The sequence below is a fragment of the Cebus imitator genome, unplaced genomic scaffold (assembly GCF_001604975.1).
Source record: "Cebus imitator isolate Cc_AM_T3 unplaced genomic scaffold, Cebus_imitator-1.0 Scaffold89, whole genome shotgun sequence".
Lineage (NCBI taxonomy): Eukaryota > Metazoa > Chordata > Mammalia > Primates > Cebidae > Cebus > Cebus imitator.
The window spans coordinates 69,155-78,908 of NW_016107404.1; the positions used below are offsets into that span (position 1 = coordinate 69,155).

Consider the following 9,754-nt stretch of genomic DNA (forward strand, 5'->3'; position numbering starts at 1 on the left):
TGTGGATGGTGTGTGGATGATGTGTGCTGAGGGTGTGTGGTTGGTGTGTGGATGGCGTGTGGATGATGTGTGCTGAGAGTGAGGCTGGTGTGTGGAAGTTGTGTGCTGAGGGTGTGTGGATGGTGTGTGGATGATGTGTGCTGAGTATGTGTGGTTGGTGTGTGGATGGCGTGTGGATGGTGTGTGCTGAGAGTGTGTGGCTGGCATGTGGATGACGTGTGCTGAGGGTATGTAGTTGATGTGTGGATGGCATGTGGTCTGTATGTAGACTCTGTGTGCAGGGTTTGTGGAAGGTGCATGGAGGAGGTCACGTGGTGACATGTTTTGCGGTGTATGGATGGGATGTGGCTGGTGTGTGGAAGTTCTGTGGGTGGCATGTGCTTGGCACTGGGATTTCTGCAAAGGCACACCGCAGCCCTCTTCTGTGGCAGCTTAGAGGCCACTTTATGAGGCCCCAAGTCAGACTCAGTGGAGGACCTGTTGGCTACCAGACTTTTAATCACTATTTTCATCAGCTCCCGGAATGGCCTGGGGCTTGAGTGTCACAGTTGCCTGAAAAGTTGTTGTTTTATCCCAGATCACACAGTGAAATCAGCAGGAGGTCCCTGCACCCAACATCATGGCTGACACCTTCACTCACCCCGTTGCCCCATCCGATGCCTCCCTCTCCTTCACCCCCCATCTCATCAACTGTAGGGCCTCCCAAGGCCTGCTGGGGTCCCCGAGCTTCTTGGCATCATCCCCTCCCAATTCCACTGCCGTCATCTCTCCTGTGGGCAACTGACTCACCTTTACCTTCTCCTGTCTCCTGATCCATTCTCTGCAATCCACCCTCCACACCAGCTTCCAGTGGGACTTAAAAACATAAATCCAGTGATGTCAGCTCCTGGCTTAAAGCCTCTGAGTTCCCTCACAATCCTTGAGACAGCACAGACCTCTTCTCCGGCTGCCAGGCCTGGTGGGCTCAGCCTTTGCCCAGCTCTCTGCCCATGTTCCTCTGCTCCTGATTCCATGGTTCAAACCACTGGCACCTCACATGGCTCCTCAGTATGTTGGGCATGCCAAATATGCCAAGCGGGCCATGTCCTTTTTGCCTGGAGCCTCTGCTCATGTGGCTTTCTCTACGTGGCCTCTCTCTCTCACCTCTCCCTCCATGTCGAAGGCCCACCAGGCTGGGAGGCTGCCCTCGAGCCCACTGAACAGTTCTGAAAGCACTTACTGCATACCAAGTGCTCACATGCATGACCTCATCTGATGTTCACACCCCCCAAAAGGTGCTGGTGTCATCCCTGTTTTACAAAGGAGGAAACTGAGGCTGAGAGTGGTGACGTCTCTTGCCAAGGCACCCAGGAGTGAGGCCCGAGTGGGGTTTTCAGGATGTGTGCTCTCAGGGGAGTAAGGTGTTTCAGCTGGGTACTGGAGGGGAGTGGATGGTTGAAAGCATGTGTGTGCGTGTGTGCATGGGTGCGTGCGCGCGTGTGTGTGCGCGCGTGCGTGCGCGTCTGTGTGTGTGTGTGGAGGGCAGTCCAGGCAAGGCCTGCTATGGGCACAGGGCAGAGGTTCATGTGCTTAACTGAACATTTGGAACCCCCAGCATGAGTTTAGGGAGCCAACCGGGATGTTTGCAATACCAAAATCAGCCACGTGGTGTCACCCTCCTCCCAAGAGGTCTGGCTGGGACTTGCCGGCCGTTTAGGGTTGGAGCCGGGTGGGAAGGGATGTCACAGAAGAATTGCTAGGGGTAAAGTTTTGCATGTTGTGTAACAGCCCCCCACCCTGCCTTGCACTGTGAGAATGCATAAATTAGCCTCTGGCCCTTCCCCATAGTTCCCTCTTGCCCCAGTGTCTTCCCGTCATCCCAGGGACTCCCAATAGGGTGACAGGAGGCATCCTGGAGGTGGGGGCAGAAAGAAATCCTGCAGACATTCACTGCGTGACCCTGGGCAGGTCTCTGGCCCCAGAGAGTCTCTGGTGGCCCCCACATTCCACGGTTCTAGGTTCCCCAGCCAACCTGGCCTGAGGGCTTGGGTTGAGAGGATTTGACCCCAGGTGAACAGAAGGTCCCCAGGGTGAGCAAGACATGGCCCCGGTTTCACTTAGATCTCAGCCTGACCCTGCTGGTGTGGACTGGAGGGGATGGCAGGTGGCTAGACTGGTTTGGCAGCTCTGGCTGGGCCCTGGAGGGTGGGGAGTTGGTGGGAAGAAAGCCAGGGCTACTCAGTAGCAGGACCAGCAGGTGTCAGGACTGGGCCACAGAGGATAGAGAGAAGAGGAACACTCCTGGCTCCATAGGCCACGTGTGCAGCCTCAGCAAGGGGACGGGGGCCACTGGGTTCACTGGTGGGAGATAGAGGGGTAAAGCAACTGTCTGTGCTTTGGAGTCAGGAGCTCACGATGGCACGAGGTGGCTAGGTCCCCTCATTCATCCATTCACCCACCCATCCAGGGCCACTCGATGTGGTTCCCTGGCTGAGGGGGCACATGTGGACCAAGCTCCAGCTCATGTCTGTTCGCTGAGCCTGACTCAATGGGTTTGCTCTGTTCTCAGCCTTCAAGTCTCGGCTACAGCATGGCAAGTCTCTTGATTCATGGCTCGGGGGTGGTGGGTGGGGGGGGTGGTGCATGGATGTCAAGGCCCTAGATTCCCAGTCTCCATGGGACTTGCAACATTGAAGAAACTTCTGCTGCAGGCAGGGGGCAGGGAGGAAGCTCTTTTAGCTCTGGAGACACTGGGGTGTTTGGCCCGTTTTCCCCTGGTTGCCTGGAACAGAAGAGCTTGGGCGGCTCTTCTGTTCCCCTCCCTCTTGCATTTCCCATTTGATGTCATATGGCTGAAGGCAGTAGGAAAGAGATGAAGGGAACCTGGGGTCTGGCCCTGGTTCTGGAAGACTCAGAGAAGAAGGCAGATAAGAAACTAAGGCGGGGGACGAGTGGGCTTCATGGATGAACAGACAGAGGGGTTCCGCCAGATCTGTGAGCTCCTGTGAACTCCTGCATATGAACCGTATCTTGAGTCTCTGGGGGGTTGCTGTGAGGAGGCTTGAGGTTCTGTGTGTGCCTGGAAGATGGGTTCTCATGCAAGGGATGAAGGCTCCGTGTGAAAGATACAGACACAGACGAGACAATGGCAGGAAATTAGATGCAGAGGCGCAGTTATTTGCCCTGGCTCTACTTCTGGCCCTGCTTCTCACAGCCTCGGTGATCCTGGACAAGTCAGTTAATAGTTCAGGCTTAGTTGCCTCATCTATGATGAAGGAGGCTAGACCAAGAACACTTGCTGGGGCCTTGACAGGGGGAGGGCCTGGAAAACTCCCTGGCTGGGGTCTGCAGAGGCGGGATAGCACCCCCCCTCCCCATGCAGGCTGCTGCTCACCTCCTCCATGCCTCTGTGCAGCCGTCTGGCAATCAAGAACTGAGCTGTCCTCTGGGTCTAATGCTGTGCTGGGTCTTGGTGCTGAGAGCCAGCCCCTTACCTGAGAAGACAGACACAGTCAGACAATCATGGAGCATGGTGCCAAAGCTGACACAGGTGCATGTATGTGTGCCTGTGTGTATGTGTGTGTGTGCAAGGCCGTCTCTGACTCAGTAGAGACGTTCTTGTCAGGCTTCAGCAGGGAAGACATGTGCAGGCTGGGTCTTGAGGGATGTGTAGGAGTTCCTCAGTCCAAATAGTGGGCTTCCCACAGGTCCCTAGGGAAGTGCTCTATGGGAGTCCATGTGCACTGGGGGCCCCAGAGGGAGGCTGTGTGGACTCAGAGCTTTGCTCAAGGGCTGTACCTCCCACCAGGCTGAAACCCACAGGAAGAGACCAGGATGGCAGCTCAGCAGTCCGAGGGCTGCCATCTGGGCCTGATCGGGGCCCAGACTCGGACAACTTCCCTTCTCAGTGGCTCTGGTCAGCCTGGAAGTGGGGACAGTCACCTGTAGTTTTCTTAGGGCAGGATGCATCTGGAAATACGATCTGTCCTTTAACGGGACAAGCCTACGCAGAAGCCGGCACCAGTTGGATTTGGGGAAATCTTGTTTCTAGGAAATCTTTCCCCCTGTTATGTCACTGGGGAACCCAGCTTCTGCCCTGTGTCTGAGGACCCCCTTGGAGCCACCAGAGGCAGCCTGGTAGGGTGGAAAGACCCTAGTTTCTAGCCCTGGCTTGCTGTTAATACCTCCTGGCTGTGTGACCTCAGGGGAGAGGCCTAACCTCTCTGGGTCTAGCCTTCCCTTTTCTCTAAACGAGGAGGTGGGACTAGATCAGAGGCTGTAAACTGTGTTCTGAAGGAGCTGTAAGGTTTTTGGAGGCGCTTTAGGGACCAAAGAGGATAAGAGATGAAAGCCAAGGGAGTCTAAAAGGGTCAGGGCTCTGGGACCCCTTCCCACCTCAGTCAGAGCAGCTCTGGTTTTAGGAGTCAAATGCATCAGGAGGTAGGATGATGTGGTGATCCTGCCCTTGACTTAGATGTCCTGATTCAGATCCCCACCTGACCCTTACTCGTGAGAACTTGGGTTGATTGCCTACCCCTCTAAGCCTCAGTTTCCTTACCTTTAAGATGGACAAACAGCAGTACCTCCCTCATGAGGTCACTGTGGGATTAAATGAGATGATATATGTAGAGGTGCTGGGCTCCAAACAGAGCCTGACATATAGCAAGCATTCAGTGAATTTTAACCAGCGTCATTGTGGTTTCACGTCAGAGCCCATCTGCGGGAGGAATTTGGCTGTAAAAAGAAAAGTTTGAACATCACTGGATGGGATGATTTAGAAAGGGGGGGCCTAATCTTTTGGCTTCCCTGGGCCACATGGGAAAGGAAGAATTGTCTTGGGTCACACATAAAGTACACTAACAATAACCATAGCTAATGAGCTAAAAAAAAACTTGCAAAAAAAAAAAATCTCATAATAGGGCCAGGTTCGGTGGCTCACACCTGTAATTCCAGCACTTTGGGAGGCCGATGTGGGCGGATCATGAGGTCAGGAGTTCGAGACCAGCCTGGCCAACATGGTGAAACCCCTTCTCTACTTAGAGATACAAAAAACTTAGCTGGGTGTGGTGGTGAGCACCTATAATCCCAGCTACTCGGGAGGCTGAGGGAGGAGAATTGCTTGAACCCAGGAGGCAGAGCTTGCAGTGACTTGAGATCGCGCCATTGCACTCCAGCCTGGGCAACAGAGCAAGACTCCGTCTCGGCCGGTGGGGGTGGGCTGGAAGGTTGAGGCACGAGAACCACTTGAGCCCAGGAATTCGATACCAGCCTGGGCAACATAGCAGGACCCCATCTTTACACAAAATAAAAAAGTAAAATAGCTGGGTGTGGTGGTGCACACCTGTAGTCCCGGCTACTCCAGAGGCTGAGGTGGGAGGATCACTTGAGCCTGGGGAGGTCGAGGCTGCAGTGAGCCGTGAGCACACCACTGCTCTCCAGCCTGGGTGACAGATTGAGACCCTGTCTCAAAAAGAAAGAATAGAAAGAAGAAAGAGTTGGGTGCATATAAGAAACCATTTCATATACCCCCCTGCCTTACAGAAAAAAAAAATCTCATAATGTTTTAAGAAAGTTTATGAATTTGTGTTGGGCTGCATTCAAAGCCGAACTTGGCTACATGTGGCTCGCGGGCTGCGGGTTGGACAAGTTTGATCTGGAAGGTTTCTTCCTGTTCTTACTTCAGAGCCACACCATGTCCCCTGACCATCCCCCGAGACACCTTGTGTCAGTCACGGTTCTCTGCAGAAACAGAACCAACAGGATGTGTGTAGAAAAAAAGAGGTTTTTTTAAGGAATTGTCTCACGTGATTGTGGAGCCGTGGCAGGTTCAATCTGCAGGATAGGTTGGCAGGCGGGGTGCCCCTGCCCATGTGCTGGAGAGGAGGGCCTTCTTTATTAAGGCCTTCAACTGATTGGATGAGGTCCACCCTCATTATGGAGGGTCATGTGCTTTATTCGAAGTACTGATTTAAATGTGAATCTCATCTAAAAAATAAAACCAACCAACTTTCTCAGAAACATCCAGAATAACGTTTCACCAAATAGCTAGGTACCATGGCCTAAACAAGTTGACTCATTAAATTAACGACTGCATGTCTCCAGCCCTGGCCCTGGAGATGAACCGGCAGGGCAGTCTGAGTGGCCAGTGAGCAGGTGGGCAGCCGGGCCTGTGCCTCTGTGCCGGCCAGGGAAGGAGCTGAGGCCGGACTGGGCATGTGAGTGGTTATCGCCGGGGTCAGGTGCACACCGAGGCTATGTGCTCATTTTCCGACCCGAGTCCAGGAGGAAAAGGCCATTTAGATCCCAACAATGTTGGCTTCCTGTGTTCCTGAGAGGCAGGAAGCAACCCCAGGACAGAGTACCGGCAGCCCAGCTGGGCGGGAGCTGGGGCCAAGGGCTAGGGGTGCAGTTCTTCACCCCAACAGAATAATCCAAGGGTCCCTTCCCACTAAGGAGCTCTCTGCTCCCTATCAGGCCACCACTGGGACCTGTCGCGCGGGGGCAGTGCTGACACTGTGGGCAGAGATGGGGCTCCTGGCGCTCCATGAAGCTCCAGCTGGACTCCGGTCGGACACTGGCTCAGGAGGGCGCATGGGTGGGCTTGTAATTGTGGGGCCTTCTGTAGGAGCTGAGAGGCCATGGTTTGCTCAGGTGGGGCCCATCCTGACATGCATATCTGGGGAGGACGAAGGAGAGGGGAAGGCTGGGGCTTCCTGCTCTTGCTCCTCCCTGCGTGTCCCCATCCCTCTGATGAGAAATGGTCCCTGGGGAGAGAGCATCCCTGTTGCTCACAGACTGGCTTCTCCCCAGCAGTGTCTGATGTTCCCAGGGTTGGAAGCTGGGTTTTTTCCCTTTCTTGGTTGAAGGGAGGAAGAGGCGGGTGGCAGCGGTGGTGGAGGGTGTCTTAGTTGGGCTGTTGCAGAATACCTTAGCCTCTTAGGAGTTACTTTCTGGAACACAACGGCTCACTACTGGGTAGGGGAAGGGAAGTAAGGAAGGAATGAAAGAGAGGGGTGTGCAGGCACCAAGGAGCAAGGTAGGACCCAGGAGATGGCCTCTGCCTCGGTTCCCAGCATCTGCCGCCTTTGGCTTTTGCGTTCTGATGGGTCTTGTGCTCTGATTTCAGTATCCAGTGTGAAATCACTGCATAATTTTTTTTTATTGCAGTGATTTTGTACAGCATAGAAAAATTACTCCCAGGCTTAGTGGTTTAAAATAAATACAGATGGGCCAGGCCTGGTGGCTCACGCCCGTAATCCCAGCACTTTGGGAGGTTGAGGCAAGCAGATCACGAGGTCAGGAATTCAAGACCAGCCTGACCAACATGGTGAAACCCCGTCTCTACAAAAAATACAAAAATTGGCTGGGCGTGGTGGCGTGTGCTGTAGTTCCAGCTACTCAGGAGGCTGAGGCAGGAGAAATGCTTGAACCTGGGAAGCAGAGGTTGCAGTGAGCTGAGATCATGCTACTGCACTCCAGCCTGGGCGACAGAGAGAGGCTTCATCTCAAAAAAAAAAAAAAAAAAAAAAAAAAAAAAAAAAAAAAAAAAAAAAAAAAAAAAAAAAAAAAAAAAAAAAAAACACCATATATACATACATACAGGCTGGGTACCATGGCTCACTCTTGTAATCCTAAGACTTTTGGAAACCCAGGCAGGAGGATCACTTGAGCTCAGGAGTTTGAGACCAGCCTGGACAAATAGCAAAACACCCTCTCTACAAAAAATGCAAAAATTAGCCAGGCATGGTGGCATATGCCTGTAGTCCCAGCTGCTCGGGAGACCGAGGGGGGAGGATCACTTGAGCCTGGTAGATGGAGACTGCAGTAAACTCATATCATGTCACTGCACTCCAGCCTTGGGGGCAGAGTAGGGCAAGACTGTGTCTCAAAAAAAGAAAACAAATCCAAAACTATTATTTCACATGGCTTCCATGGCTCAGGAATTCATGAGTGACTTGGCTGGGTGGTTCTGGCTCAGAGTGTCTTATGAAGGTGCGGTCAAAATGTCACTGGGGCCGTATTCATCTGAAGGCCTGACTGGGGCTGGAGGAGCCACTTCCCATATGGCTCACTTAATGCTGTCAAGCTGGGGCTGGCTGTTGGCAGGAGGCCTCAGCCCCTCACCACATGGCCCTCTCCGTAGGGCTGCTTGGGAGTCTCATCACATGGTCACTGGCTTCCCCTAGAGTGAGTGATCCACGACAAGGCTGAAGTCAAAGTGTCTTTTATAGCTTAGCCTCAGAAGTCACACACTGTCATTTCTATAGTATCTGATTGATTACATGAATCAGCCCTATTTAGTGTGGGAGGGGACTCCAGAAGGGCATGAGTAGCAGAGGCAAGAAACACTGGCAGCTACCCGAGAGGCTGGCTGCCACAGTTTCCTTTTCTGTAGTATATGGAGTATTTCATCATTCTGAGAGTGAGAGGCCAGCAGATTGGCAGGCCCAAACTTGAGAGGACAGCAGACATGATGCAAGTTGGGAGGACATTCTGCCCCTTGGAAGGAGATGCGAGAAAGGTGGCCAGGCATGCAAAGGGGGCTTCCCTGGAGGAGACTCAGCAAGCGGGCCTCCTTCGGGTTGGAGGCGGATACTTCTGCAGATGTCAAAATGCATTCATGGGGGCTTGGCCAAGCCTGTCCTGCTTGGCATCTGCCACTTGCTTTCGGTTTGCTAAGCTTTTGTCTTCTGGGCTGGGAACTGGGGTGGGGGTGGTCTTCCTTCGCTCCCCTTTGTAGAGCTGCCAAGGACAAGCTTTCTGCATTCCAGTGTGCAGGAAGCACTCAGCATAGCATACTGCAATTGCCTGATGATTTCTCCACTTGCCCCCCACTTGAGGGCATTTGCTGAGTGTCTGCCCGCTGTGTGACCGGCAGGGCTGCCCTGTATGGTCATGTAGGCCAAGCGCTGCCAAGGGTGCCTACCTGAGAGAGCACAGGAGTCAGCCCACCCTTTGCCTACCAAGCCATGCATCTTGGCACAGGGCTGATCTGCTTGGAGAAAGGGCACCTTCTCACCATTTCCACAAAGACACTGCATGAGCTCAACTTACTATGCATGAGCTGTGTGTCCATCGGGCTGGTCTCCCAGAGGATGGCCTCAGCCTTCTAGTGTGCACAAAGATGCTGTGTGGTCTCGTGGGCCTGAAGGAGACACTGTCCTAGCTGCTGGGGGTCTGGTGTGAAAGACACAGCCATGCTCCCTGCCCTCCTGAGTACAGTGTGGGGAGATAGACTAGAGAGAAGCTACCCAGGGCGACTTCAGAAGGTAACCAGGAAATAACTGGGGTGCTGAGAAAGAATAATTGGAAAATGACTCTAATTTAAGTGGTCAGAGGAGACCTCTTTGAGGAAATGACTTTGGGTGGATTCCCAAGGGATGAGAGGGATTCGGCCCAGGGAACGATGGGGTGCTGGGGTGAAGGGGAGTGTTCCAGGCAGCTGACACAGCAAGTGCCAAGGCCCTGAGGCACTCTGGGAAGTGTCAGAGTGTGGAGCCTGCTGGAGGGAGGTGGCATCCCGGCCCCCATTGTGTCCCTCATGTCTAGACTGGGGTTGGAGGCCGAAAGTGGTTGCTTAGGGATGCTTTTTTGGTTGAACATGAGATGTTCAGGAACGATCCTACAGCTCAGGAACGATCTGAGAGTGGGGGGACACAACTAAATGGGGTGCACGTAAACCCCAGGGGAGGTCTTCAGACAGATCCAACTTAGCAAACATTTATTAAGTCTCTCCTGTGTACCAGTCTCTCTCTCTCTCTCTCTCTCTCTCTCT

At 53.4% G+C, this 9,754-nt stretch overlaps 1 protein-coding gene and 1 long non-coding RNA gene across 11 annotated transcripts in view; one reads left to right on the forward strand and one right to left on the reverse strand.

Moving 5' to 3' along the window:
* Positions 1-9,754, forward strand: part of TNS1 (tensin 1) — a 214,550-nt gene that overhangs the window by 20,916 nt on the left and 183,880 nt on the right. The gene's annotated exons all lie outside the window — the stretch shown is intronic.
* The window catches only part of LOC108308893, a 19,855-nt gene that overhangs the window by 8,133 nt on the left and 1,968 nt on the right, over positions 1-9,754 (reverse strand). Inside the window, exons 1-3 of one of the 2 annotated variants that reach the window (XR_001827088.2) lie at positions 5,321-5,360; positions 4,538-4,713; positions 3,374-3,473 (exon numbers count right to left, since the gene is read on the reverse strand). This is a non-coding gene — a long non-coding RNA (uncharacterized LOC108308893). Of the gene's footprint in view, positions 1-3,373; positions 3,474-4,537; positions 4,714-5,320; positions 5,361-9,754 lie in introns of those variants that run through there. The other variant, XR_001827089.2, reaches the window with a different exon arrangement.